Raw genomic sequence first — 10,593 nt, 5'->3', positions numbered from 1 at the left:
TCCCTCTCTTACTTTTTTTCCCACTCATGGATGCCTATTCGACAGCTAAATTTGCCAGCTCCCTATGGCTTAGAGAGACCAATGGAGAAATGTATCTTGAAGGTTATTACACTGTGTCCCCCATTTCCTTATCCCATGCTCTTTACCCAAAGCCTAGTCTAGTACCTGGGACATCATAGCTTTCAACATGTGTTTGTTGGTTTATTGAATGCTTGAGAATGATTTAGAACGAGGGAGTTTTCTTTTTAAGCCGAAGCTGATTGTGCTGTCAGCCTTTGTGGCTGTGGAGAGTCAGCTGCAGCTACCCATAGAGAGATTGCAATGACTCTGAACATTATCTCTGGCATTCCAGTTCAGATCTGGGGCTGCCAGCTTGGCTCTACAACTCAGCACTCATATCTGTACAAACCTCTTATTTACACTGTGTTATTTAGCCTGGTTTTCCCCTTGAATGCTGTTCTTGATAATGATTTACAAATATTTATTCTCAATAAAAATGTTGGAGAGGAGTACAACGTGTGACTTATCCTAGACCCTGCAATCCTCTACAGATGGCCCTAAATACAACCACAGTGATTGGAGCAGCACAGATCACAGCAGGTGGCTCAGTGTGAGAGTGTGCTTGCTTGGTGGATTTTTAAATGGTGATGGCTCCGGGTAAGGATGAGTAAGGTATTATTTTCAGCTTGAGGACCTACCTTTAAAATCATATGAAGGTTGTAGCCTGAATTTCCAAAGTTGTTCACTTGTTTTTCCTACCACAACTTGAAAAACAGAATGCACTATCACACACACACACATACAAATAAAGGTATTGAAAATGCTAATTTCTTGTTTTAAAATTATAAATACATTCATTGTAAAAGATTCGAATACAAAGATTTGAATATTATACAAAATATACTGAACACAATGGGAGCATTTGCCCTCTCATACCTAGCTTCTTTCCCAAGTGGTAACTACACTTCCAAGTTTGCTAGTCATCTTTTCAGCCCATTTTACACAGACATCTATATTTTCCTTTATTATTTTTCTAATATGTATTATACATAGATTAAACAGTATGTATCAGTTAGGATTTAATTTTAACTGCAAGTTCAAAAATAAATCCCTTAACCATTTAAGCATTTATTTTCATCAAATAATAAAAAGTCCAAGACTGCTAGGAAGATCTACAATGCCATGAGGGACCCAGGCTCTTTCTATCTTTGTAATTCTATCCTTAGTTGTAGCTTTTGCCCACACATGTCACCTCAAGACTCCAAAATAGCTGCTACCTCAGCATTTTCTCACGTTCCATATGGAAGGAGGGAAAAGCGCAAAGAGCAATGACTTTTCTTTGGTAATGACCCCTTGAAAACCACTGTGTGCCGAGAGCCACATGGAGCTTGCAAACCACAGCTAACGTGGACTCTTAGCACCTATGAGATGGCACCACTTTACCCCAAGCAGTGCAAGTTCTATCAAAATGTAACAGCCAAAATGTAATAGTTACCTTCCTATCTCTACTTTTACATTAGTTGATATCAGTAATTTGTTTCCCAATTCTTGTTCTTTCTGCTCCAGCCTCTTTCCTTTTTGAGGCAGCAGAAATTTATTTTACTCTTTTATTTTGAAATAATTATAGATTCACAGGTGTTTACAATATACCCTTTACCCAGTCCTTTCCTATGGTTCCATCTTTCATAATTATACTATAATAGCAAAACCAGGAATTTGGCATTGGTACAATGTATGTGTATAGAGGTAGCAGATTTTTGCTTTCCTTATTGTTTTCTCCTTAAATGCTTCTTGTAAGACTCACAGTTTCTTGTTGTGATTAATGCCTGACTTGGGCTGACAGTGTGCAGAAGACATAGTGACACCAAGTGTGTTCTGTGCCAGTCTTTCTTGGGCACAAACTTTCCAAGATAAACATATCTACAACATCAGGAATCCTTTCTATGTAAACTTTGGCAAGAAAGTTAAAACACACACAGTGCAATAGGATATGTGATTTGCTTAGGAAAATCTCAAAATAAGATATTTGGTAAGCTTTAACATATTTTAATTGTTATCATAGCCAGTAACTATAGAATATAATAATATTACTTTATTTTACTTTATTATGTTTACAAAGCATTGTGGAATGCTTTGCATTTAACAATGTGTCTTTATATCCATTTTCTCATTTTATTTTCACAATTATGTTGAAAAGGAAATATTGTTTTTCCTATTTAACAAACATAAAACCATGGCAGCTTAGAGACAGTAAAGAAAATGAGTAGAATGGGGGAGAAGACATTCAGTGCTATGATAAGGTTGTCCTACCCCAAATATTTACCAATTTACCAATTCTATTTTCATCTGAATATAAGCAATCTGGTTAAAAATTGAGACATAGTTTAAGTGTGAAGCACCAGGTAAAGCAGAGCAAGAAGGCGGCCATCTACAAACCAAGAAGAGAGCCCTGACAAGAGAGTTCTTACTACAACCCAACCATGTTTGCACCCTGATTTTAGACCTCCAGCCTCCAGAACCATTTTGTTGTTTAAACCATCCATTCTATGGTATTTTGCTATGGCAGTCCAACCTAACTAAAACAACCTCTGAGGCTTTGGAATAGTTGTCTCCAAATTTCTACACTTTAAAGCCCAATTAAAAGCTCATGAACTTACCTACTTACTGATGTCTATCATAGTCACAATTCTAAATATTCTTGTTTTCTTGGTTTGGGGGACACAGAAGAGTAGAGAGATAGGCATTCTGAGACCAGACCTCTAGCTGATACCATAACACCATTTGAAGTGACCCTAAATATGTTGTTTTTAGAGAATAATAATAATATCAAATGAATAATTTGTTTCCATATTATTGCACTTACAACAAAAAGCCTAAAGAAAATATAATTATATTTTCTGGTCCTGTAGTATTTCTTATCAAGATTTAAGTTGTAATATGAGATGGATTCACCTATTTTTCAATATTTGGCACATTTTTTTAAAATTTATTTTTTTCGAGTATGGTTGATTTACAATGTTGTGTTAATTTCTGCTGTACAGCAAAGTGAGTCAGTTATATATATATATATATGTATATATATATATATTCTATTTCATACTTTCCATTATGGTTTATCACAGGATATTGAATATAGTTCTCTGTGCTATACAGTAGGACCTTGTTGTTTATCCATTCTATGTATAATAGTTTGCATCCGCTAACCCAAGATTCCCAACCCATCCCCAATCCCCCTCCCCCTTGGCAACCGCAAGTCTGTTCCCTACGTCTGTCAACACATTTTTAATGTTCCATTACATTGGACAAGGAAATATACTTAGGATTTTAGAAAAGCAAAAACTGAAGAAAATGCCTCTGCCACTAAATTGTTGGCCTTATGCCTTAGTCTTTTTTTTAATGCCTTAACCTTTTTACATTTAGGTTCCTTCATTTGTAAAATATAGATAATAACAATATCTATCCCACAGAGTCTTTGTGAGGACTAAATTAATTGTAAAGTAAGGCATGTAGAACAGTACCTGTCACTGAATTATATATATTAACTATTATTAATAATGATCATTATATCCTCTTTGGATAATGTGAGGTAGCAATTAAAAAGAAATTTAGAAAATTAGAAATATCAAACAAATCAACTCAGAAATCATTATATCCTCTTTGGATAATGTGAGATAACAATTAAAATATCAAACAAATCAACTCAGAAATTTAGAAGGCAATAAAAATAGGATATTGTCAAATATTTAAAGAATAGATTCTAAGTGTTGTGAGGCCTGAAACTTATAATTTGGGGAGCCCTTCATCAGAAAATAAATACAAACTTACAAATATAAAATTAGGAATGGGTGGCTTCCCTGGTGGTGCAGTGGTTAAAAATCCACCTGCCAATGCAGGGGACACGGGTTCGATCCCTGGTTCAGGAAGATCCCACATACCGCAGAACAACTAAGCCCGTGTGCCACAACTACTGAGCCTGTGCTCTGGAGCCCGTGAGCCACAACTACTGAGCCCACATGCCTAGAGCCTGTGCTCTGCAACAAGAGAAGCCACTGCAATGAGAAGCCTGCACAACATAACGAAGAGTAGCTCCCGCTTGCTGCAACTAGAGAAAGCCTGCTCACAGCAACAAAGACCCAATGCAGCCAAAAATAAATAAATAAAATAAATAAATTTTAAAAAATAAATAAAATTAGGAATGAAGGATGCTCACATTAGCACTGTTTGAAAAGACAAAACAAAATGAAACATAGCTATGTGCCTCAGTAGGTGAATTGTTAAAAAAAAAAAGTGGTACATCCATACAATAGAATACCAAAAAGTCATTTAAAATAATGAGATATGGACTTCTCTGGTGGCGCAGTGGTCAAGAATCCACCTGCCAATGCAGGGGACATGGGTTTGAGCCCTGATGCAGGAAGATCCCACGTGCTGCGGAGCAACTAAGCCCGTGTGCCACAAGTACTGAGCCTGCACTCTAGAGCCCGCGAGCCACAACTACTGAGCCTGTGTGCCACAACTACTGAAGCCTCCGCGCCTAGAGCCAGTGCTCCACAACAAGAGAAGCCACCGCAATGAGAAGCCCGCACACTGCAACGAACAGTAGCCACCGCTTCCCGCAACTAGAGACAGCCCGCGTGCAGCAACAGAGACCCAATGCAGCCAAAAATATATAAGTAAATTAATTAATTTTAAAAAATAATGAGGTATGCATTAACATGGGAAAGACTGCAAGGTGTATTGTTAAGTGAGAAAAGCAAAATTCATTTTGGCAGATAGGCTAAGTTGCCTAGCTGATATTCATTGCTTCAATTTTCCTTACTAAGAGATCTTAGTAATCCTTAGATGGGAGGCAATGTGCAATTCTCCTTTAAGGAAAATTAGGCAAATACCACAGAAAGGCCAAGCAAACTCACAGGGTAGACATTTGGGTGGAAAACTGATATAAATACCTTTCTCTCTGGAAAGGGCAAAGAAGTTTGATTCTCTTGAGTTGTGCCTTTTCTTGTTTCCATCTGACTGTTTCCTCTTCCTGTAATCATGCTGAAGCCAATGAACAGGACAAGAGGGGGCAAGTAAATTAGATAGAGGGAAGGACATCTCCATAGGTCATTCCTATTGATTCAGGAAGGGCAAATTCATCTTAATGAAATTCTCAATCTCACAGGCTGGAAGTAAGAGCTTTCCTTCTACTCCCATTGCACAAAATTTCTTTCCATCTTACGTCCTGAAGAATATTTTGTCATCTATTCTGCTTATTCTCTATTCTCTCCCCAAGTAAACTGTAAGCTCTTTTCAAAACAATTTTTTTCAAGACATTTAGAATGCTTTAATTTTTCCAGTTAACACCATTTGTATCAGTAACTGCAATATTGTAATTTTTAGCATCTCACATTAACTAGTCAGTAAAGATTTATTTTTTTGAGTGTACGAGTAAGAACAGGAAGACAGGAGACATAGAATGTCAGACTTCACACTTGTATCAAATACTCAAAAATTAAAATAGTTTTCTTTGCGGCAAAACTATACCACAAACTTCAGTGTTTTAGCTTTAATCCCATGGTTCATCATATACTGGATTGGGAGCTTGTGAAAAAGAAAATCTTGCTATGTTCAGGGTACTCTTGCCCTGATGATTCTTTTCAGTATCATCAGATGCAAACACATTTCCTCTCGTTCTGTCACGGAAGCCAGGAACACATGTGCTCAAGGCACTTTCTTCCAGCTGTGCAGAGCACCCTGTTGAGCATCTGGCAGTACTTTCATTGGAGGCTGTGCTGTATGGTTATCTGAGCATCAAAATAGGAAATATCTCTGCCAGCATTTCCACAATGACCAGTACACTGGATTCAATGAACACATCATCAAAACTGATAACATATCAAACATTTTCAATATCTAGCCCTCTGGCAGCTACTGAAGTAGCTACAAAAACTGGGCGCTTTCCACAATGAAAATCTCCAAGAGTTTGCTCTCTTTCTCTCTGTTCCAGACCACCGTGAATACGTATGGTTGCTATTCTTTTCCTGACAAAGAAAAGTTACAATAAAATCTACTTTCTTCTTAGTTTCAACAAAAACTGTAGTTTTTTCATCACCTATGTTTTGCAGAATTTCTACAAGTTTTTCTCTTTTTCAGTACTAGCCAGCTGGGAGAATGGTCTGCTGAACATCTCTACGTGCTCTGCTCACTTACCCAACAGCCACAAACAAACAGTTTAACTTTTACAACTCCTCAGCCAAGCTTTGAATTTCCTCTGGGAAAACTGGACTGAGCAAAAGGGTTTGATGTTCCTTTGATTGCTGGGCAGGAAATTAGCTTCTTCATTTCTGGTCCAGAATCCATATCCAGCATACAGTCAACTTCATCTAAAATTAAATATTTGAGTTATCTGAGACCGATGTTTTCTTTATCTGTGATATCCGTTCTTCTTCCAGGAGCAGCACGTAATAATCATAGCCTTGTAATGTCTGGGTGAGAGCAAAAGGGGACACCATTCTTGGTTCAGGCACTCTTGCTAGGCAACTGACATACTTCTTTGCTTTTATCCTTACACATTCTTAGAGATAGGGATTATTATTTTCACTTTACATACAATGAAACAGAGGCTCAGAGAGGTTAGATAATTTATCTTCTAAGTGGTAGAGGCAGGAAACCATCTGGGACTTTATGGACAATGCTAATCTGAGAACTAAAAATGCTAATAGGAATCTTTATAAAATTGGTCTGCCTTTTGAATCATTCCTGTCTCTTCTGCCAAAGAGAGGCTGCCCCAAACTTCCTATGAAGTGAACAGAGAAACACTGTGCTTCATTATATCTACATTAAGGATGGGCTTTAGCCAAAACTGAAAGGTAGGTGAGGTGAGACGCAGGTGCTTTTCTGTCTCTGCGCTTGGCGGCTCCCACTTAGTACCATCCATGAGGTCACATCTGACCTGAGTCTGGGCCAACTTCCAGAATTAAACTCCACTTCCCTTAGTGTTGCAGTCTTAGCTGGTGGTCATGGAGGGAAAGTAATCTCAGAAGAGAAATGTCATGAGGAAGTTTAGTTTATAGAATTTGGAAACAAATACACTGGGTTCAAAAAACATAGGTCCTCCACTTATTAGTTCTGTCACTTTGGATAAAGCACTTAAGTACTCATTCCAAAAATTTGGAATATGGAAATTTCCTCACATGGTTGGTATGAGGATTAGAGATGATGTAAATGAAGGGTGAGGCTCACAGTAGGTGCCATTAAGACGCAGCTATGACTCACAGCTTCTAGCTGAATTTTTGGTAGACATGAAGCCTGTACTTTTCCAACAAAAAAAAAATAGAAGAAAAATTTTAGGGATTTATGATCTTACTAAAGTCAAAAGTATTTACTTAAATAATTTATAGTCACCTCAGCTAAAATGAAAAAATATGTACATTTGGAACTAGTCTTCAACCTGGGCTTACCTTGCCTACTTTGGATTGTCACCCTAACTTACCCCTCTTTGGAGATTTTCTATTGGGAAAATAAGATTAGAGCAGCCTCTCTTTAGCAGATGTCCTTTTTGTTGGCACTGGGGTCCTGCTGGGAATCGGACACTGTCCAATGTCCATCTTCCTCCCCCAACTTGGAAACAAAGGGAAAACTCCCGTGAAAGTATTGAGAGACAGTTCCCCATGGATCTCTCAGGTTTCTGCAAAATTTGTAAGCAGAACTAACTGCCCTTTCATTCTAGTTTATCTTCTCACAGATTTTGTAGAGGGAAAGCCCTGGAAGATAGAGTAGGTGTCTCCATGCGGAGCAAAGCACAGCTTTGCGTATTGTCCAGTGTTTCCCTCTGGGCCTAAGGTTGACAGATTTGCTCTAAAGCCATAAACAGATTCAGATTCTCTATGCTCAGGATTCCACTACCTGCTCTGCATCCACTTGGGCTCCCTCTGCCTCAACACCGTGGGACTTGGGGAGTAAGGAGAACCAATCTGGACATAAATCTCGTGCTGCTTGCTGTGCTGTGATTAGTAAAGTCCATCATCTCTCATCCAGGATTCTCTTGTCTTCTGCCAGCATGAAACTGTGACAGGCAAACTTGTTAGCTTGAGAGTAGGTAAAAATTCACATCCTTTACAGTTCTTGATGCAGAGCATGGGAAAACACTGCAAGGTACAGTTGTCAGGCCAGAGGACTCAGGAATCTCTTCTGATTAGGGAGTGCAGGTGGCTTAGGGAAATTGTTGCAAGAGAGGTAATACCTGAACTGCATTTTGAAAGATGAGTAGAAGTTGGCCAAGTGAGAAAGGCTAAGAGAAGAATTCCAGGAAGAAGAAATGAGACATAGGTATGAATATGTTTGTGAGAAATTGGAATATTAGAGCTCAGATTGCAAGGGGATGGGCGTGGCAGGAGGTAATCTACAAAGCAGTCTGGGAATATATTGAGTAAAGAAAGAAGAAAAACTGATTTCTTGATTTTCTGCTCTGCTAAGCAGTCTCACGTGAACGGTCTCATTTTACTAGCACAGCAACTTTCTTAGGTTAGGTATTACTAGCCTTTAAGGCTCAGAGAGTTTAAATAATTTCTTTAAGAATAATCAGCTAATAAATACTACAACAGTGATGTAAGACCAATGCTCTTTCCATACCGTCTTCAGCCACTCAGTGAGGAGCGTTTGATTCTTATTCTGTAGGTAACATCAGGAACCATCTGGGTTTTTTCTTTGTTGTTGTTTGTCTGTTTTGCTTTTTCCTTTAGGTCAAGATGTCCTAATCAAGTCCATCATTTAGAAGCAGCATGAGGTTTTGGACAGGCGTAGTCTGGGAAGAGTGAGACTAGTTACGAGATAACTGTAATGCTCCACTTGAGCATTTTTAAGGGGCCTGGAACTGGGTATATGGAGAAGAGAGAATAATTAATGGAGTTTGGAAGTGTAGTATATATTTTTTTAACTTTTTATTTTATGTTGGAGTATAGCCGATTAACAATGTTGTGATAGCTTCAGGTGTACAGCAAGGCAACTCAGCAATACATGTACATGTATCCAGGAAGTGTAGTATATTGTAAAGGTGAAATGATTTAGAAAAAAGGCACAGAGGTTTATAGCTTGGATGACTAGATGATTTCAATTAACTGAAATAGGTGATTCTAGTTAAGGAAATTTGAGGGACAACATTACTAAGTTTATAAAATAAATGAGAAGACAAACAGTAAATTTCTGATAGTGAAATCTCAGGCAGCTTTTGCTTTATGGAAGATAAGTTTTGGAATAAGAGATGTTCAGTTTTTCATTGAGTAGACAGATTATTGTTTTCATTGGTAACTACAGCCTAATAATTTAAATCATAAAATCCTGCAGATGTGAGACAGCATTTAACAAAGGTGTTTACCTTGCAGTAAGAAACAAAAACACACACAAAATGTTATCAAGTTGGTTGCCTGGACCTGAGCTGGGGTCCTAGTCAGGGCTGAGACCCCTTGTCTCAGCCAGGGAAGTTCTTTTTCTGCTAGATTCGCACAGCCAATAACAAAACCAATGCTGAGACTGAAACAGCACAAATTTTATTCAATGGCGAAAGAATGGAGAAACGGAAACTTAGTTCACAGATCAACTTCTCAACCCACTTGGGATGGAGATACCATATGCATACAAGGGTCTAGGTAAAAGGGAGGGAATTGGAAAGAGTGGGAGGAATATTCATGACTTACCTGAGAACAGGGGTATGGTTTGAACCTGGAACTAATGCAACACTCCTTTTCAGTCCTGTACGAGCTTTTCCAGTTGTTGTCATGGCAACTGTCAACTGTCTTGGCACTGGTGTGTCATTTAGCATGCTAGTATATTACAGTGAGCATATAATGAGGATGAAGGTCTATTGGAAGTCAAATCTTCTGCCATCTTGGGCCTAGTTGGTTCTAACCAGTTCTTGTTTTTCTCTTTGCAGCTTCCTCCTGAAACTTAGATAAGAGCAATTGGTTTCCATTCAAGGGAGGGGTAGGAGGGAAAGGGGTATGATTACAGGGCAACAGACTTGATCACAAATAGACATTGTAAGAAGGATTAGAATGCTAACTTACCCACTCAACCTTCTACTGTATTTCATTTCGTCTAATTAGTAATTAGTTTTTTACTGAAATAACAATTCCTCTCCCCAACTAAATCATTTTGGCTCAAAACAGTGAACAGATTTTCTTCTTTTCTATACCCTCTCATCATTTCTCTCCAAAACCCCCTCCAAAAATTGGGTCCTGGAAAAGATTTGAAGCAAGGGTGCTCATGAGCAGGAAAAAGACAACATTTCTTTAACTTTGGTGGTTGACTTTACTCATTTTTTATACTTGTTTGTAAAAAGAAAGCCTGAATGATTCATACCGTCTGCACATTTAAGTGACTTCTCTTATTACTTTGAGAAAAGATAGCTTTTCTTTGAAAATGAAAAAGAAAAGTTCTTTTACAAAGCTTTTTCTCAAGTGAAAAGATTGTGTATATGTGCACAGCAAGTTTTAGATCACTGTTTAGTCAGAGCTCCAGTTAACTGGCTGATTCACCACCACCACTAATGCCCGGATAAAATTTCTCACTTAATGATAAGGACAACTGGCTGAATGTAAACCAATGTTCATTCAT

General features: G+C 38.1%; 1 pseudogene; it reads right to left on the bottom strand.

Annotated features, from left to right (window-relative positions):
* Positions 1–5,548: 5,548 nt before the first annotated feature.
* LOC137758897 (probable ATP-dependent RNA helicase DDX4) lies at positions 5,549–9,799 on the bottom strand (annotated as a pseudogene).
* Positions 9,800–10,593: the final 794 nt, after the last annotated feature.

Source organism: Eschrichtius robustus, chromosome 2 (genome assembly GCF_028021215.1).
Source record: "Eschrichtius robustus isolate mEscRob2 chromosome 2, mEscRob2.pri, whole genome shotgun sequence".
NCBI classification, from domain to species: Eukaryota; Metazoa; Chordata; class Mammalia; order Artiodactyla; family Eschrichtiidae; genus Eschrichtius; species Eschrichtius robustus.
This window is presented reverse-complemented; position numbering and strand designations above follow the sequence as displayed.